At 45.2% G+C, this 21,093-nt stretch overlaps 1 long non-coding RNA gene across 1 annotated transcript; it reads left to right on the top strand.

The window, feature by feature from the left end:
* The first annotated feature begins 676 nt into the window (after positions 1 to 676).
* On the top strand, positions 677 to 7,175 carry LOC144175982 (uncharacterized). Its single transcript, XR_013323739.1, has 3 exons — positions 677 to 934; positions 2,451 to 2,720; positions 5,600 to 7,175. It is a non-coding gene; the product is annotated as an uncharacterized LOC144175982 (long non-coding RNA).
* The last annotated feature ends 13,918 nt before the right edge of the window (positions 7,176 to 21,093 follow it).

The following is a 21,093-nucleotide window of genomic DNA, read 5'->3' as shown; positions in this document are numbered from 1 at the left end:
GCCTGCCTCACGACTCCGAACACACAATTATACCTTCACACAGGTTAACTCCGTTGTACTGGGACAAAAACACAGCCCTGTGGTCTACGTAGAAGTGGTCTACGTTTGCAGTGGCTAGCTTGGTTACGAATTGGTCATGCGCCATCCCAGTGCCCACGTCTGACCGGCGTTGCTGCCTCTCGCCACGGCACGTAGGCGGCAAAACGCCCAGCGGCCTCAACACGGCGCTCTAATAAAACACAGTGCAGAAGTTCGACGGGAACGCACTCATCACTGTCGTAAATCGAGGCGGCAGAACTGATGCAGAGCGCCCGTGGTCACCGTCGCAACGTACTACGCGAAAATTAGGCAGTCGCACACACTCAGCGTCCCGATCACACACTGCACACCACCGTAAGCGCTCTCCAGAAGTTCTTCAGGAGCACCTTCATCACAATCGTAAGCCAAACACCTATGCACCGCTGCAACGGCAGGCAAAAATCACGACGAGAAGAGCGCAGCGAGATGACCGCGCAACAGCTGCCATTTTTTTAACCATGACGTCACATCCGACCAAAAAAAAAGTCGCTTTCTTTGTTTTTTGATGTCTAGTTGGCGCATGCGCAGTAGTGCTCGTCCACCGTTCCTGAACGTCAGGTTCACTTTTGTGTGTGTTTTTTCATGGCTTTTTCGCCGAGTGGTTGGTGGCGTGATTTAATCTGTTTTATCTATTTCAAGCTTAAATCATAGGTATAGAAGCTTTATGGGTGATGTCTACCCTTCCAACCTACGCGTGTGTTGAACATGGGGACCCCGGAAGAACGATCATCGCCGGATAAAATACTGCGCGTCAAAAGTGGATGACATTGCATCAGAACAAAGCGTGTTCGTGTGTCCGCGAGATGAAGACGACAGTGAAGGAGAATTGTACGTTGGAAACATCGTTTTTGCTCGGGTAAGTACGCATTTTTTTATTATTCTGTATTTGGTTGGAACGAGTTCTGGTGTTTATGGGTCAGTAATTCGCTAGACCCCCATCTCGTTTGCTCTGAGAGCCTACGTGAGTTAGTATACTTGTTTGGCGCCCAGTCCACCGTTTCCGCAGAAGTCAGCATCAATTTGCGCTGAAGCTAGACCTTGGCTACGATGCTCGCGCTATGGTACACGGCTGCTAATAATTTCACATCACGCAAGGCTCTTTAACACCGGGGCGTTTGTTTATGTGTCCTTCAAACAGTGCCTTTGCGGTTGCAGATCGCAGTCGCAATTTCGCGTGAGTGGCACAACGCTGTGATTAGTCCTCCCTCGTGAATACCCGCGGTATACCAAGAAATAACATGAACAGGAGGTTCCCTGGAAGTGCATGTGAAAACGCATACACGTGATTCCATGGCTGCCGTCTCGTAGGTGTTGTGAAATCTCTCCTCCCCCCCACACGAATTCCGTGCAGTGCGCTTCGCAGCTATTGCGCTCGCGAGACCGGCGACCGTACGCCTCGCGGTCTTCGGGCCGCGATATGTGTGCTGTTCTCGTGAAGCTCGACAACAGCGAAATTGCCGTACTCGCTCGCCAACGCGCCCCGACAGCGTACGCGTCGACCGGGTGCTGACGGAGTTGTGCTGGAAGAAAAGCAGGCAAGAGATGAGGGCGCACGAGGTGTAGTTAAACATGAGAATTTACAAAGTGCAAGGTGGAGAAAATAGTATGCAAGGGCCGGAAACGGTGAGAGAGTTCGGCCGCGCGCCAGCGAGCGAGTGCGGTAATTTACGTTGCCGAGCTTCACGAGTCCGGCACGAATATGACGACGCCCGTCTGAGAGTTCATAGAGGTATAGAATCCACATACGTGCAAATTGAAGGTGAAATGCGCGCATGTGGCCTCGCAGGGAGTTAGCATAGTCTCGGGGTAGTGGGGGAGATTTCACAACGCCTACGAGGCGCCTGCCGATTCTGTCAGAGTAGCTCTCGGGAAGTCTGGGGCTTGATATCAGAGGCATATGCATTGTTTAAATTAGTGCAGAAAATTGAGCCAATTCGCAAGTTCTCATTTTCGCAAAACCGCAGGCCATACAGAGACTAACAAGAAAGCTGTAGGCACTCACTCAACTCGATTTATATTGGAGAATTGAACGTGCAGATTGAAATGGAGGAGCCTCAACTATCACACACCAGTTCCGATTGAAAGCAAGGGATACAGATGAGCTGCTAGCATGCGTTCCATGCAAATTAGCTCAGTAGCTAGCTTTGCATATATCATGCATACCCCACTCACAGTACCTGCGGGTCTAATAAATACATTCTTACTGTGACCTAAATTTCACTTGGGGTGTTCCGGGAATGTTCTTATTAGTGCCTTGGAGGTTACTGCCTTTAAACGATTAAAAATCTACTTGATGTAAGCATTCGTGCTTTGTGTGTGCTCTTCTTGTATTTCAACAAGTGTCAGCACACTCACAGATTATGCACCTGCAGGTGCTGCTGCTGGCTGTCCTGGGTCAGCTGCCTTCCAGTCCAGTTTCAAAGGCTTTGCCAGGGCCTCCCTTGGCCAACCGACACTGCACCTGCTGTACCCAAGTACTGCCTGGCCTTTCGTTGGTGCTCCGTACGCTTTGCCGCCAGGAATGGTCATTCATCCATCATCTGGCCGCTCGGACCACCCGTTCAGAATTCAGCGCATTTGCTCGACACATCGGTCCAGGCACTGCTGCCATATCGGTGCACCCACCGATTATGTACTTTCAGGTTAGTTATTGCATGTTGTGGAACTTACCATGATGTATACCTGTTAGCCGTGCTGTGGCCTCTGATTATTTGAAACATTTTCATGAAGCAGTGCTGTGCGTATGTAGCGTGTCATTGCTTAGCAGAGATATTGAAGAGAATCTGGGGCTGACGACTAAAGGGCAAGAAGAGAAATTGAACTGACTTTGAAGCAAGTATTCGTATGTAATCAAGCCAAGAAAACATTTAGGATCTTTTGATATGGTTTTAAACTTGCAATACAAACTGGTCTACTTCAGATCATACTGGTAATAATCATACTATACCGAAAAGTACATCCCGCAGTCTGTAGAATTCTGACAGCGCTTTTTTCGCAGTCTCTCATGACAGGCACTAATCTCAATGTTTGGAAGATAGTCGAGGTAGCACCAGTCTTTAAATCAGGAGACGGTACTTCACCATTAAATTTCCCTAACAAGCACCATATGCAAGGTCAGGAAACATTTCATCCACTCTCAGGTCGCTAATTATTTATAAAATCACAATATCCCATTCGAGTATCACCACGGTTTTCACAAGGGTTACTTGAGAAACACAACTTTCAGGATTTGTTCACGATCTACATTGATCCATTGACACAGGCTTACAAACTGCGGTAGTTTTTCTCGATTTTTCTGAAGCATTCAATCGCATTGCACACCACAGACTACTTCTCAAACTTCACCCTAATGTCCTCACTTGAGCAAAAGATTTTCATTCTTCTCAAATGCAGTTTACTTCTAATAACTATATACTTCTTTTGCTCGTGCCACTTTGTTGTCCCCCCAGGCAGGTTGCTTGGTCTATCTTCCATGTTGCATATCCTCCCATGTAGGTCTATTTGCAGATGATGTAATTTATCACACAATTTCTTTCAACTACTACCGTCAATGCTTTCAATCTGATCTTAACACAATTAACTCCTGGTGCTGCAAATGGCTAATGTCGCTTATCTCTAAAACAAAGTGCATGACTTTAACGGTGGCAAGTCTCGGATTGTAAATACTTACTTCATTAACAACAGCCTGATTACCTCTTGAGACAAAGGTGTTTTGGTAGGCCGGTAGGGGAGGGGGGATTGCATGGTGGATTTCAAAAGGTACATCGATTGGGAAAATAAGACGTGTGATTAATATTTTCATTTGCACTCCAAAACTCGCTTTATTTCATATGTTCAACCCACTGCCGTGGCTAGGGTGGTGTGCTGTGGAGGCGAATGTCGGTTAGATACTGCTTGGTGTAGCCGCTTTTCAGATGGAGGCAACACGTAAAGACGCCCGTGTTTGGAGATTTCGATGCGCACAAAAATACCCAGATGGTCAAAATTAATGCGAAGCCTTCCCCTACAGTGCTCCCCATATCCCAAGTGTAGCTTTGGCGTGTTAAACCACCGTTTTTTTTCATGTTTTTGGTATAGTACCAGCTGCTGTAGCAGGTGCAACTTAAAGGTAAAATTATACATAATGTTTCCAAGAGCTAAATATAAAGGCCATATTGAAGTGCGTTTATGGGTCTATCTCATAGCAGTACTGAAAGGTTATATACTCTGGTGCAGGTTAAGAACGCCAATGGCTCATGTGGTGTAGTCCAGTGTTTGGCGGAATGCCGTGTAGGCAGGTAAAAGCATTATTGCAGTGATGAAACGTAGGTCACTGACCAAGTCAAGAAAGCCATTTAACGGTTTGTTGCTTGTTCACGGTGAGCATGTGTCGTGGAAAACGAAGCTATATATTGGGCATTACGCGGCGCAATGAGTTTGCATAGATATGGTGCAGATTGCCATCCATTATGTTGATAATGTTGGGCGTCGTCTGAACAATGAGGGACTCGAGCAGTAATCGAGAAGATAGATTGCACTCAGTTGTCAGTAATTTTGTCTTGTTCCAGTCGACCACGTGTCCCGTCCTCTCACGGTGCTCTGCCAGTGGACTTGTTTTTGCATGGCCCTTGTTCACTTCGTTCCAGTGCTGCATTAATCTTCTGTGCAGATTGCCCGTTTCGCCAATGTACACTGATTTGCATTCAGCGCATGGAATTTATTAAATAATACCCGGAAGCTTGGAGCGTGAGAGGGGGTCTCTCACGCTGACAATGTCAGAACGCAGCTTGCTAGTGGGCACATGCACAATGTATGCACTGCGTGTCTTGAAAATGTGTGCGAGAGTTTCACCGATGTGTGGGACGTAGGTAATTGCTGCACGTTTTGATGCAGTCGTTGTCCTGAATATAATACCTAAAGCATTATATTCAGAAAGAAGCGAAGAGGGCGACTAGCAAGAATCCACATTGACATTAGCAGGCAGAAGCGTCCACAAGGCCTGTGTCAAAACGTGCTGCAATTCTCGTTCTACACATCAATCAAACTTTCGCACGCATTTTAAAGAAACACATTGTGCACATCGTGCAGGTGCCCACTAGCAAGCTATGTTCTGACATTGACAGCGTGAAAGACCCCCTCTCACGCTTCAAGCTTCCAGGTGTTGTTTATGTTTTGAACAAAAAAAGTGCCATTTAAACGTGACACCTCCTTCCTTGCCGATTTCTGATGCCTGATTGTTCAGTTTGTGGGGATACGTTTAGCAGATTGCTCACATGTCTAACCTGTATTTGTGCTTGAGCAGTCAAACGCTGATGTTAGCAGTGAAGTAGGTGAAAATTGTAGTTTGATTGTAGTTGTGTGCCGATTACCTACATTGTGTTAATTCGTAGAAAAGCAAAATTGAGGTAACCCTGCTAACTGTTCCGCATTGCAGCATTTTATTATGCGAACGTTGAGGAGTTTAGCTGCTTGTTAAAGGTGAAATGAACAGTGGTACAAAAAGAAGAGCATCTACTAAACAGAAATATCTTCACAATCGCAGGATGCCAACGGTCCGCCTACCAACTTGTGTCCTGCATCGTTTCTGCTGGCTGGAGCGTTACATGGAGCATTTTCCAGCTTCTCAAAGTTTGTGGTCAAGCGCTCCTCCAAGTGAAAGATGCCGCAGAGGGATCTTTTGTTTTAATGCCACAATTTCACGTGCTCAGCAGCAAATTTACTCGTAAGGCTTTTTAAATATTCATCACCCAAGAGAGCATGTTACCTTCGTCTTCGGTGGAATGTGTCTGCACTCAGGTTATTTATGATAGAAACAAGTGGACCACGTCATGAGAGTCATTGAGGCCTTCTTGATTGTGCATGCTTCTGAAATGACATTTTCATTAAGCTGAATACTTTCCACATATTACGATTTGTGAACAAATTATGGTAAAAGTCATGATTAGTTGTACTACACTGCAGGAAGGAAATGCCAACATACGTTTTAAGCGCCTCTGATATTTCAGATCGTTGGCTGGTGAGCAATAAAACAAAACTGAAATTTTTTTAAAGTAAGATCAAATATTTGTTGTCACCAGTGCATGACCTTAGTAAAAGCTATCTAGTCACCAAATTTAGAATTAGACACGAAATGGCAAGAAAAATAGGGAAATAAACTAGACAGCTGGCTACAATAAACCAATTCGTAAAATTCCTCAATGTCTATCAAGTGATGATTCAGGCGGGTTAGTTAAGATGTCAGTGGGTTTACACACCCAACTTGCAGGGAAGCACATGAGCTCCCAATAATAACATGTTTTTAGTGAAGACCGTCTTCCTTCATTAAGCTGCTTTGCACATTGATGCCAGTCTGATAAATGTCCTGAATTTGTGTTATGATCAATCTTTGTATGGGAACCATATATTTTATATGATGTCGCTGTGTATTTCTGAAACTGTATCTAGTCACTAATTCCAATTTTTCGTGGTCAGGTTTTTTCAACTAATTCGTAGCTTTTTTAACAATTATGGTATATTTTGTGTGCCTAAAGGAATGCCTCATTGCATGTTTAGTCTATGTAGTGTTGAAAGCGGACATTTTGCTTCAAAGTGGAATGTCGGGCTAGCAACAAGGTACTTCGCGTGCTGGTCACTTTCATTCATGCCATTATTTTTTATATTATCATTTAAAATAAAAGCCAACCAATTCGCTGTCGTTTTAATTTTGTCACCTACTTTATACTTTCTTTTTTTTTCAACTTTGTGTAAGGATTGACTATCCATATTTTTATGATACCAAGGCATTGGACTGGGCTAGCTGGTACATGTTTGAATGGATGAAAAACCATAGGAAAACCCAGGACACAGAAGAGAACGACGGGACAAACTTGTGCCGTCATTCTGTTTTAACTGTTTCCTGTGTTTACCACTGGTTTTATATGCATTCAAACATTTTTTATGAGTTTGTTGAACAGTGATTAGTTTAGGTGTGTTCAAACAATTGTTGGCTGCGAAGGCTCCCTGTAGCATTTGTATAAGTGCTCTCTGCTTTTTTTTTGAGCCAATACCCCACCACCAGTCTTCATGAGGTGGTCTTTTGTAGAAATAAGTTGAAATAAATATTTGTTTGCATTGCTTTACATGTTTTGAAAGAATTTCTTGTTCATTCTTGTTTCATTCAACCCCGTTTCAGAATCCTGCTTAAGGCATTTCCTCTGTTATTTTTTTTCAGAACCAGGAAGGGTGCTCATCCTCGGTTCTTGCTGAAGCAGCAGTATCCATACTTCACACGTGAGCTCTGAACACACAGTAATTATGGTATGAAACATTCTACCAGTATAAGCCTGCTTTGTAGACGTCATTGTAGATGTCAAAGCTCTTGACAGTGTAGTCCAATGTCTGGTGTAACGGGCAATGTCTACAACTTGTAAAAATTAATTTTGTGGCTATAATGTTTGTGATTATTTTAAAATGCACGTCAACTACTATTTAGAATCGCTGTCTAAATTGGCAGCCATTTTCCTGGTGGATGCAGAAAGTGAAAAAGCGCATGTGGAGAGATTTCAGTGCACCTTAAATGTCCCAAATTTGCTAAAGCTAATCCGAAGCCCTCCTTGTGGTGCACTTCATATCCCATGTACAGTTTTGCGTAAAAACAGCTAAAAATTTATGATCAATTTAAACTTATTTTAATGTTTTTAAATGCAAATATTCTCAGTTTAAGCTGCCATATTTAGAGTAAAATATTTTGTAACAATTATATAGCTACCAAAGGTTTACAGAAAAGCTTTTTGCTTGTTGTTGTGCACATTCTTATCAAAAGAAAAATGTTGTTAAGCAAGGCAGAAGAAACCCAACTATGGAAATTAGCAAACCCTAAAGCTGCGGATAGAATGAATGTTTTGTAGAGAATCTTTCGCTGATTTCAGTTCTAGTCAACTCTAAAAAAGTCTATCGACGTAGAATGCTTACCGTTAGGCACCTCGTAATACTAGCCAAAACTAATGGGCCCTGGCTGTTGGCTTTTCATTTGCAACAGTGACAAATGACCCCACATCCACCGGCAGGGCATAATGCAAGGCACCATGTACAAGCTAGCCTCATGATAAAATAATGTTTTCTGAACAATGGCATTACATTTCAACCATGGGCTTCACCAGGGAACTTGTATGCATTGTTCTGTGATGTTTGCAGTTCTTGTTATTGCTATGTGGGGTCATTTAGTCTAAAGGTATGTTTATAAAACTCCAAATACCACCAAACCTTGCAAGTGCTGTACCATATGAATATTTTTCCGTAAAGCAAAAAGAATAATGCAAACGAAAATAAATGGCTTGGGTACCCAACTTTTATAAGTAGATTATGAGCCGCAGTACGGAGGGAACTATATTATGAGCCGCATTACGGAGGAAACTATACATTTTGCATTTGGTCTTCCTTGATATTGAACCTTCCTGCTCAGCTCAAGAATAAGGCACTAAACATTGCAGGTAGCTACCTTGATTGGAAGTTTTAAGGTTCAAGGAAGTTTTGTGTGGTTGAAGTGTTGCACACCTAATTGCTTTCACTGCACAGCATGGTTAGGCTCTGCAGTGAATCTCGAAGGATGTGTACTGCAGTTCGGCAAAGTGAACATATAATTGGTTTTTTACGAAGTTTTGGGTAATCAACTACCTCTAAAGTTATAACTGTACTGAGATGTGGCTCCTGACTTTTTAAATTGATGTTTTAACAATCGGTGACACAAGTTCAAGGAAATTATCAGCTGATGTTGAGCTTCAATGGAATGTCTCACAGAACCGAGCTTGGAAAGCACGAATGTTTCATACCATAATCGTGTGTGATATTGTGCAATATGTGGTCTCACACCTGCTGCACCTGTGAACCGAGGATGACGCACCCGTTTTGTACCCCTTTAGGTGGGTGCTTTTGCAGAAGATGCTCCTACAGATTGGGGTGCTAAGTAGCACCCTAGGATACTTTTAGGCGGAAAAGGGTGTTATAAGGCACCTGTCTTCTGGGGTGCTTCACAGAGGGTGCTCCTGCGGCGACAAAATCCAAGCACCCTAAATGGCGTAAAATATTCAGTTTTTAGGGTGCTCCTGCGGCGACAAGCTGAAGCACCCTTTTGGGCGTAAAAATTTTTAGTGTGTAGAAGAAAAAATATGGAACCCCCACCCCAATTTTTTTAATTCGAAGCAGTATTGTTTTGTGGGCTATCGCTTCTATACACAGGAGACCCATGAGCAAATAATTCTGGGCCATTCAGAAATTACCCACGACGTAGTTTCCAGAAACGAACTTGGAACATGGGTTTAGAAACGTTAAAGCTATTTAGGGTGGGAGAGAATTCAGGGTGGCAGAAGAAAACACGCGAGATAACTAAAATACTACTCATGCTTAGCGGATGTGGAAGCTTTAGCATTCCGTTCCTCTACGCTTGCTGTCGTCGCCGTCCTCATTGTCCTTTTACTTTTCACCGTTATCTTTTAACACATACAGAGACCCTCTTCATGTAATCATCTGTGTCAAAAATTATCTACGGGCCACCCGTTTTAGAACCGATTTCATTGAAAGTATTACGAGTATAATACTCTGGCTGTGCTCTCACTGGTGCTGTAAGAAGCGCCGAACAATGCAGTTTTTAGAGGATGCTGCGTCACGACGCTATTGCAGAGCTCTGGGAGAGTTGTTACACGCTTTGCTAGCCGCTTTGTTAACCACCTGAAATTAGCATACTCAAATTACTTATGTACTTTCAGTCAATCTCGCTTACCCACGATTCCAACACTAAAAGAATAACGCATTCTGGAAGTCTATCTATACTGAGCTTGAGCCACGATCCGCCGTGTTATTGCGGTTAGGTACTCGCCTGACGTTTTATAGACGGTTTACAACACGGCGCCCTGGGCATGGCAATGTGGAACGACATTACGTTATTCGCATTCCTGGCCTCTCAGAAGGCGTGTCTGGCCTTGGCCTTCGCTGGTTTTCGTGTGGATCAGCTAGTGCGGTGGCGGCTTGATGGGCAAATCTTGCCATTCTTTTCAAATGCTGCTACAAATGTCGGCGTGGCCTGCAATTGTGTAAGGTGTGCGAATGTTCACAGATTAGTTAACCACGAAAAACCCAGCATAAAAGCTGCTTCAGTGCTGTTTTGATTGGCGTCGGTCACCTGGTTTACTGTCCACGCGTTTCGTCCGACACGAGGCAGTCCGGCAGCATAAGCATTTGGTTCCATTTCTCCATGCCTTCCAAGAACAAAATACATGCCAGTTGTAACGTGGTGTAATGTAACGCAATTTCATGTATAATAATAACGTTCTACAACTTTTGAAAACTTCCCTTTCCAGCCTACGCTAAAAGAGTTGGCATTGGGCGCATTCCAATAGGAATGCGAAGGGTGTAAAAGAAAACTCTGCATGGGTGTGAAACAATGCATATTTCTCCGTTACCGCCTATTCATTTGCCGGCCTCTGATTTAATTATAGCTTCAGTTACCACTGACGCAGTGCGAATTGTATACCTTTTACGCAATGTCAGCCGTTGCCTGTTCACTACGTGCTGGCATGCGGACGCGTAACCGCCCAAGAATCACGTAATCGTGGCAATTAACGTTAGGCGCGCTCCTGCACAGATCTCGCAATAATACGTAGCATTTGCAGGGAAGTTTCTAAAGAGAAAGCAGACCTGGTTATCGCATGAACATTTCGTTTAGAGCAGAGTATTGTCACGACGCCGAGGATGACGCAGTTATCTTGAAGTAAAAACAAGTTTATTTTTGCGAACTTGTGCTCCCCTAACAACTCAAACAATACAGAGGCGGCTAAGCAAAAGCCAACAAAGTTACGTGCGGAGGCGAGTTTAGGCGGTTCAAATGCTACGGCATCTGCTCGGCGGGCATTTATCTTTGGGCGCGAGTGTTTTTCGAACCGTCTAATTACTTCCACAACACTGCAGATTAGAGAAGATTATTCTAGGCTGTTGACGTTATAGCGTTCGAAATGCTCTCCCTATCTAATGAGATAACACGTGCGGCATAGAAATAAATAATGGAACACGCGCTTCACTTGGCACATTGATAACGCAGACGGGCGCAGCCGGGCGAAAGGGCAAAACATAAATAACGAAACAAAATGCATGGTTCACGGCCTTACTTCCGCTCTCCCCGCCCCCTAAGGGTCCATCAAAGGGATGCTAAAACAAAACGTCAGTCCGAATAAACAAAATAAAATTAGTCATCTTCCGTAATAAGGTTTTAGGCGAACCGCATGGATGACTTCGGGCTACGTGTGTCGTCGTGATGCTTTGGAATCGCCGTCGGGGTTCACCTTGTAAGTAAGTTGGTGAACACATTGTATAATCCCGTAATGTCCGAAATACCGTCGCAGAAGCTTCTCACTGAGTCTACGTGGTCAGATTGGAGCCCCCTATGTGGGCTGGGGGACATCGCACGCGTTAAGTCTGCGTTAGTTCGACAGGATGGCGACCGGTATGGTTAGGGTGATGGCGATCGTTCGAAGTATATTGCACCTCGGCTGGTGTGGGACAGGTATTCTTCGATCTCACTAGGGCGTTGGCCGGGTCGGGGATGGGGGGCATCGACGGAGAACCCTCACGAACCGAGCCTCTTGTAGGGGTAGCGATGGTATGTGAGGTCGGCCTCTCCGCAGTGGTAGCACAGCGGACGATTATCGGGCGTTCGCCACACGTCGGTCTTCCTTGGGGCGGGGGGTTGCACCGGAAGTGGTCGGACCGGCGACAGGTTAGGACGGTAGGAAGCCTTCTGACGGTAGCGTGCAGGTGGGCGAGTCTTACGGACAGTAACCCCGTAGGACATGGCTTGCGGCTGATTGTGTGCTTCTGGCGTCGTTGAAATTCCCTGCGCTTGCGGCACTTCTTCCCTAATCACGTCGGTAACGGAAGCGACTTGGGGCCGCGGCGGCGTTGGAAAAAGATTCTGCAGCTCCTCTCTCACTACTGCGCGGATAGTCTCGCGTAGGCTACCTGCCGGAATCCGCAAGTTGTTGACATAGTACGTATTGGCCCCGCCAACAAAGTTTCGGTCATAATGCTTAGCACGCCTTTCGAGGGCAGTCTCAAATATGCTGGCTTCGGTCATGAATTCGGGGACGGTTTTGAGCGGATTCCGGACAAGTCCAGCAAACAGTTCTACCTTCACGCCGCGCATTAAGAAGCGTAACTTCGTTTCTTCCGTCGTTTAGGGGACCACGCGGTGAAATAGTTCCTTCATTTCCTCGACTATACTCACGCCCCCTTTGTTGGGGCGTTCCGTGCGCACTTCCAACACAAGGGCGGCTCGCTCTTTCCGCACGACGGTGGCGAATGTTTTAAGGAACTCGATTTTAAAGAGAGTCCAGTTGGTTAGGCAGCTTTCATGTTTCTCGAACAACGTTCGGGATGTACCTTCTAAATAGAAGAAAACATGGCGTAAAGTTTCTTTGTCATCGCACGTGTAAAAGATGCGAACGCGCTGCACTTTCTCTAACCAGTCTTATGGGTCTTCTCCGGGGAATCCTCGAAACGATGGTGGTTCCTGGGGTTTTTCCAGGACGATAGGAGGAGTGGCTTGTTGCAGCATGTTGTCGGTTCCAGCGGTCTTTGTCTTGGTTCGTTCTGGTTAGAGGCAAAACTCGGCCAATAAACCTTGCAATCGGCGGCTGACTCGGCTTGGGCTGGCTTATCGGCTTCCAGAAGGCGACGGGAGCATAAAGGGTGCTTACACTGCACCTTTACCAAATGTCACGAAGCCAAAGATGAGAGTTGTCTTAAAGGAGAAATAACTTTGTTGGAGTGAACTTGTGGTTGCATAACAACTCAAATAATAAAGAGGTGGTGAAGCAGAAGTCAATAAATTGATTTGCAACAGCACGTGTCGGCAGATTTCTGCAATTTCTTTTTCAGTCATGATCAAAGTGACATTTTCAGTTATGAGCCTAACTACGCACGTCTACCGAATTCATTCTTTCTTTCACCTACAACACCCCACGAAATTTTTAATACCACACACAACCAAAAACTAACCAGCTCCGGGCTTGACAATATTCACCCCAGTCAAATACAAATGGTCGCTCATCTTATTTCAGAGGCACTTTCTCATTTATTAATCTAATGTTTAAAAACAGTGTGTTTCCGGAGGAACTTAAGCGGGGAAAAATTATTCCAGTCTTTAAGAACGGTGATCGATCATTGCTTCCCAACTACAGGCCCATATGCGTATTACCATTTTTCAGTAAAATAATTGAAAAACTAATTGCAACTCGTCTAACAAACTATTTAAATAAATTAAATATCCTTTCTTCATGCCAATTCGGTTTCCGTCCTGGTTATTCCACTGATCTGGCCCTCGTTTCCCTTACCGACAAGCTAAAATCATTTATTGACGAAGGCTTCTACGCTGGTTCAGTTTTTATCGATCTGTCTAAAGCATTTGATACTATCAATCACTCTATCCTTTTTACTAAACTCGAATTGCTTTGAATTTGTGGTCCACCATTATTACTCAATAAAAATTACTTACGAGATAGAATTCAGGTTGTTTCTGTAAGTGACGTCTACTCGCAAGCTAGAACAACTAACATTGGCGTACCCCAAGGTTCGATATTGGGGCCACTACTTTTTTCGTTATACATTAATGATTTACCGAATTGCCTTGCCTCTTCAAAACATCTATTATATGCAGACGATACCACTCTCTACAACTATGACAGTACTGTTTTGTCACTAACGTCTAAACTAAATGTAGATCTTCGTAACGTGTTACAGTTGTGTCATGTTAATAAGTTAAAAATTAATGCTTCTAAAACAAAGTTCGTTGTCTTCCATTCCCATCAAAGGGCCATAGCATCCACACTACTGTTACCATTGACAATCAGCTAATTTTCGCCAGTGAATACTCCTCATTTTTAGGCGTCCTACTTGACTCCAACTTGAAGTATCATCATCATATTGCTAATGTAAACAGAAAAACGGCTTACGGCATGCGCATCCTCATTAAAGCAAGATCTTTCTTCAGTCATTCAACGTCAATATCACTTTACTATTCATTTATTCATCCACATATTACATATTGCATCTCATGCTGGGGCAATACATACGACACTCACCTTAACCCATTACAAATAATACAAAATCAAGCTATTCGAATTATCTCATCAAGCACGTATGGCGCGAATGCTCATTCATTGCTTTGTTCAAATAATATTTTGTCTGTTTCCAGACTGGTGAGTTATAAACTAGGTATTTTGTTCGCAATGAGTTTCCGTGTTTCTCTTTTTTGGCCGCTAGTCTTGTTAATACTAACACCACTAGTTTTGCTTTTAAGCGCAATTTCATTTTACCGAGAGTAAAAACTAACTACGGCAAACAGACAGTGCACTTCTCGGCTATATGTCTATGGAATTATATGCCGCCCACCATTAAGTCTTCTAACACATTGCACAAATTCAAAAAAGATTTATAGTGCTACCTGATGTCCCTGCCTCAGACGTAACCAAGATTGTTCCTGATGCTTTGTTTTTCAGTGTTTTTCTTTTCTAAATTGATTGTGTATAGTTATTGCTACCATGTAATTTACTTATTGACTCTGCTTTACATCATTCTTGTACACATCCCTCTTTTCATTTGCTGCTATTATACAGTGTATTTTAAGTGACTCTTGGCAGGAGGTCCCGCTACAGTCTTTGACCTTGGGACCTCCTTCTGTATATAACCCTCATGTATCATTTGGAGATATTAACAAATTGATTGATTGATCGATTGATCGGAAGCCTCGGCATCTGCTCCGCGGGCATTTATCTTTGGGCGCCAGTGTTTCTTGAACCATCGAATTACATCTACAACACTGTAGATCAGAGAAGATCATTCTAGGCTGTTGACGTTAGTTCGAAACGCTCTCCCTATTGAAAGAGATAACACCTGCAGCATAGAAATACGGAATGGAACATGCGGTTCACTTGGCACACAGATAACACAGATCGGCGCAGCCGCGTGGTGAAAGCAAAGCATAAATAAACAAACTCAATACATGGTTTGTGGCAACATGCGACGTGAGAATTTTGGTTGCCCTTAGTGTTTGTCTTTACTTATCTATTCATGTAGTATTTCTGAAAGATTTGCTGAAGCAAGTTTCATTTTTCCTGGCTCATTGGCTTACTTACCTGGAAAACCATGTGCGCCACCGACTGAAACCCTACGTAGGATTGATTACTCAGAATAGAAATGGCCAATTACGTTTGGGGCAGCCTTTCAATATCGGAGCTGCAACGAACTATGCTTAAAATGTAACGTTAGAATAATAACGTTAGAAAGATTTCGCAGCACCTTTTGACCCAAAGAGTGGCCTTTGCAAGGTACGTAATCATCTCCTACAACGAAAACCGAATACACGCTCCTAGCCACAGTTGTACTCGATACATTCGTCATTTGTTCGCTGCTTACACCACTCCGTCTGGTCTATCTGTCGTAATTTACAAGCGCGACACGCTGTCGACTTGAATGTACCTTAACTATTGGAAGCAAACGATTAAAACATGGCGGCGTCGCAGGGACTCCGCATGTTTTGCGTACATTGGAGCCCTTCTACGAACAATCAGTTCCGTTTTGAGACAAGAAACATGAGCTCCGGCTGCACTAACAATACTAATTTATGACGTCTTTTTGTTCCTACCGCAATTTGCCAACGTCTCACTTCCAGCGGACAGCCACGGGGGAAACAAACTCTCAAAGGCCAGTAATGGAGAGTGCGGCTCTAGCTACATCTCGACAGGGGTGGCCTAACTGCTCACTGTAAACGGTCTATAGGCCCCAGATCAGTTTGTACACTTCACCTTACCCAATACTTTACCTGAGTTATTCCAGCTCGTTTCGAAGATCTGGGGCTCGCCACGAGAATTTTGAAACATCGAAGCTGTTGTACAAGCCAGAAGTCCACAGTTGCAGAAAAAATACAAAGAAAATGCCAAGTTCTCCTAAGCGGGTGCCTCGCGACGACCTTTCAGCACACACACTGGGCACCTTGAGTAATCTTGGTGACGGTGTTGGTGACACCGCGGACCCCGAGCCCTCAAACATAAGCTGGATCCAATCGTGGCGATGTGTTTTAAGGTGAAGGGTACAAACCTCAAACGGTGGCCGTCGGAGCCCAGGTTAAACTCCGGCGGATGGGCTCCCTGTCTGTTTACAAGGCAGGGAGCTCGGGACCTGTTCAGCTATTCGGGCAAGGCTGACGAAGAAAGCATTTATGCTATGCCGTATAGTATTTTCAGCCCCTGCCCCCCCCCCCCCCCCAAAACGTGACATGGCCCCGAAAAGGGGCCGCACCGAAGTATCATTTCCGTCCTTACCAACAATCTCAATCCCAAAACCAGCCAACTATCTCCGCTTCCTGATCATTAAATCTGTTGAAAAAAAAGCCTATTGCCTCTCTGTCCATCTTCTTGGCCACAAAAATCTTAAAAGGCATAATAGGAAAATTATACAAACCAGAGAAACAGAGAACCGGAGAACTGTCTGTCGAATTCAATACCCAGCAGCAGGCAACAAATCTCCTGAGCCAGACACGCATCGAAGATCTTGACATGACGGTGAGGCCACAAGGAACCCTTAACAGCTCACAGGGCGCGATCTCCGATCCTGACCTCATGAATAAAACCGAAACCCATCTGCTGGAGGGCCTGAAAAGTCAGAGCGTAACAGCAGTGAGCCGCATAACGATACGCAGAGAAGGTAAAAAAATTCGTACCAAACACGTGATCTTAATTTTTGATCGGTCAACCCTTCCAGAATTTATTAACGCATAATACATGCGATGCTCAGTTTGGCCATACATCCCTAACCCACCACGATGTTTTAAGTGTCAGAGGCTTGGGCACGGAACCAATTTCTCCGCTGGCCGTTTGACCTGCGCTTAGTGCGCCCAGCATGATCATTCACCTGAGAATTGTCCATTATCAACCCTCACCTGCTCCAACTGCCAGGGACCCCACGCCGCGTACTCTCGAAAATGTGATACGTTCAAAGCGGAGAAGGAGATCATCAAGGTAAAAGTCTCTGAGAACCTTACCTTTCCACAAGCGCGAAAGAGGTTCGCCTCTTTCCCCCTGGGAGGGTACACCGCCGCAGCTCGATGGGGGGCGGAGCGGAGTCTGGTTTCAGTTCAGCAAGTTCAGTGATCCAGTTCAGCGATTCTGACCTGGTCCCGCCCGGTCCTCCCCACTGGGTCGCCTCAGGCAGCCCAACGCGTCACCACGCCGCTTGATGAGGCAGCAGTGGTGGTGGTGGCAACCACGTCGGTTGGGGATACCGCTACATCCACTGCTGTATCTCCACCGGCCCAAAGCACATGCAAGGGCATGGAGGAAATGGAGACGGAGGCAGCTGCAGCCATCCCCTCACCCGCCTCCCTGCCTGTGCCATCGGTGGTGCTTCCCACGCCCTCCGCACTGGCAGCGCAGGCAAAGAACACCCGACAGGGTACCAGGTCAAGGGGGCCCAGTCCCCTTTGCACCCGCTTGCCTTCAGATGCAGCGAAAGTAACGGACTGAGACGTGCAGGTCAGTAGAGAAGGTCAATAAATGCCTTCCAAGAGTCCAAGCCCCGAAAGACCTTGCATAAATAGTCACACTCCAGTAGGTCTGAACATTTAAACGGCAATAGAAAATATTGTTCAATGGAACTGCAGAGGAATTCTGAATAATCTTGACGACGTAGATGAGATTCTGCATGCTAATCAGCAAAGTGTAATGTGGGTACAAGGAACACATTCAATTTCCAATCATAGAAATTTCCTAAATAGCTATATGCTAATCAGAAAGGATAGAGCTCGCTGCACACACACTTCCGGCGCTGTGGCCATAATCACCCGGAAATCTTTAGCATGCCACCCAGTCACTTTGAACCGCATCATTGAGGTTGTAGCAATATGCACAACAATATTTTATACATTGATAACGGTATGCATCATTTACATTCCTCCTGCTTTTAAACTTTCGAGCTCTGACTTCGAGGCGCTGGTCGACCAGCTGTCCGAACCATACATCCTAACAGGCGACCTTAATGCGCACAGTTTTTGGGGGGCTCTTCTCGCACGGATGCCCGAGATCGCCTGATAGAGAAATTCCTTACATCTTCAGTAGCATGCCTCTTCAACAGACATAAGCCCACATACGTTAATATAGGACACAACGCACACTCATACCTTGACTCGGCAATTGGGTCTGCAGTTTTCTTTTCATGTCTTGAGCGGGGTGTGGGCACGCACCCATATGGGAGTAACCACTTCCCTACCTCACTAGCATGTATAGGTAAAGGCCCATGCATTCCATCTTCCCAAAACAGGTTCAATGAAGCAAGAGCTAACTGGAATATAGTTACAGGGACATCTAAACTACACCACACATTCATAGGACCACTACACGGTGAAGAAACTACCCAACTCGTCACGGCGCACATCCTCGACGCCGCCGAGAGGTCCATTCCCCACAAATCTGGTGCCCCGCGCAACCAGAGGAGGCCGTGGTGGAATGAGGACTGTAGGCGTGCGCGAGAGACCCAGAACAAGGCGTGGGGTATCCTTCGTCGGTACGCCACGTCGGGTAACCTCATTTTGTTCAAACGGGCCAAGGTGTCAGGAAAACGTGTGCGTCCTGATGCAAAACGAGAGAGTTTGCACACTTTCTTTGCATCCAATAATTCATGCGCAGACACACACAAAGTCTGGACACATATACGTAAGCTCAAAGGACAACAGGCACAGCGCCTGCCCCTGGTTAGAACAACAGGAGACACTTCAAAAGCAGGCTAACACACTTGCACAACACTTCGAACACATGTCCAGTTCAGCACACTACACAAACACTTTCATGAAACACAAAACATCTGCAGAAAAGAAGTCCCTGTGTGATAGGAGCAAGTCGCAAACTTCCTACAATTCTTCATTTTCAATTCATGAGCAGAAGGCTGCTCTCACCAAATAAAAACCTTCAGCTCCAGGTGCGGATTAGGTTACATGCACCATGATTTAACACTTACACTCAGACACCCTTGAAACTTTCCTACACGTATACAACATAATATGTCTTTCGGGGCACATTCTACGCTCTGGGAGGGAGGCCATGGTAGTGGCTTTCCTAAATGAAGGGAAGGACCCTTCCTCTCCTGCCAGTTATCGCCCCATTGCCCTGACAAGCTGCCTGTGTAAGCTCTTCGAGAAGATTATAAACAAGAGACTCGTGTACTACTTAGAGTACAGTCAAATCCAGTTATTACGAACCTCAGAATAACATTTTTTTTTTCAGATTAACGAACATTTTGAAAACCGCCTACCAAATTCCCAAATATTTCTAGGTAAAAATAATTCCCCGATTATTTCATAATAACGTATCGAATTTTATCATCCTCTTGTAAAACAACACTTCAAACTAACGAATTCCGACTGTACGAAATTACTCGTGTTGGTGTGAACGACGAGTAATGGTCGGCACCTACAAATATCATCATCAGCATACTAAATTCGCGTGTGCTGTATCACCATCGCCTGCGCTTGCGGGGTCTCGCCACCATGCTAGCCAGTCGTGGCGAGAATTCAGTGAAGAATGCTACGCATGGGATGGCGTCGCAGAAAAGCTCACCGTGGACGCTGTGGTCACCTTTGAAGATTACGTGCAGTGCGACGCTGAAGCATGCAGGTCTGCTGAACTGACGACTGAACACACCGTCAACACCGTTCGTCGCGATGACGGAACCAGCGACGAGGACGACGCTGAGACAGCGCCTGCATGCCAAGGCGAAAGCCGTGTCTAACGCGGATGCTTTTCAGTGCGTATAACAAATGCGCCCTTTTCTAAGCAGGTGCACCAATGCCACCGAGGCAGTGCACAAGATTGTGGACAGCTTCGAATCGTTCGTCTTGCAGCAGTTGAGTGGCACACGTCAGGCAAATATCACCAATTTCTTCAAATAAACGTCCATCCAGACTCGCGTTAGAGGGTAATGCGATTGTGCACGTGTTCCTAGTAAATGTTGCCGGAAGCTTTTGTTACGTTCGCAATTTTTACCGCGGATTTTTATTTTTTCACTATAACAATTATTCAAAATAACGACGTATTTTTAGCGGTCTCTTGAAATTCGTTGTATCGAGATTGGACGGTACAATGGTCTCCTCGAGAGCTGCCAGGCAGGCATCAGGGCGGGGCGGTCTACCAACGATCAACTCGTTGCAAGAGGCGTATATAAAAGATGCTTTCCTCCAAAAGCAGTATTGTATGCATTTATTGATCTTGAAAAGGCGTCCGATACTGCTTGGAGGTATGGTATCCTCAGCGATTTGAAGTCATTTGGCATGTCGGGTAATAGGATGAACACGCTTGCCAGGTACATGTCTGATAGAACGTTTCGCGTGCGAGTTGCAACTGTGCTGTCTAGGGTTCATGTGCAGGAAAATGGAGTGCCGCAAAATGGAGTTTTAAGCTGCACCCTTTTTATTGTAAAAATGTATTTCCTTAGGAAGGTTCTGCCACCGTCGATTTCCTGTTCAAACTATGTAGACGACGTTTAAATCTCCTTTCAGTCCTGTAACTTGACTGTCTGTGAGTGCCAAGTCCAGCTTGGTGTTAACAAACTAGCCGGCTGGGCTGATAGCAATGTTTTTAAATTCAATCTAGGAAAGCTCGCTTGTGCTTTGTTTTCCAAGAGGCGTGGCAACAGGCCGGATCCAGACATTCAACTCAATGGTGTCTCGATTCCTGTCAAAAAGAAACACAAGTTTTTTGGTATAATCTCTGACGAGAAGCTCACATTCATGCCACACATAAAAAAACTAAAACATAAATGCTTAAAAAAAGTGCCCCCGTCGCATGCCCCCGCGCGAGGGACACGAGTAAATGCAGAGGATTGGGGGTGGTCACGTGGCGTAGGTTGTGGTAGTTGGCGGTGGTAGTTGTTGTTGTCGTACGGGTGCGTTGACGGCGCTTGAAGGCCAAGTAAGACGAAATGCACGAGGCGTTGGAGCACGGGGAGTTTACGAGCTTGGACGAGTTC

The sequence above is a fragment of the Haemaphysalis longicornis genome, unplaced genomic scaffold (genome assembly GCF_048455015.1).
Source record: "Haemaphysalis longicornis isolate Haplotype H1 unplaced genomic scaffold, Haemaphysalis longicornis Haplotype H1 scaffold_3, whole genome shotgun sequence".
Lineage (NCBI taxonomy): Eukaryota > Metazoa > Arthropoda > Arachnida > Ixodida > Ixodidae > Haemaphysalis > Haemaphysalis longicornis.
This window is presented reverse-complemented; position numbering and strand designations above follow the sequence as displayed.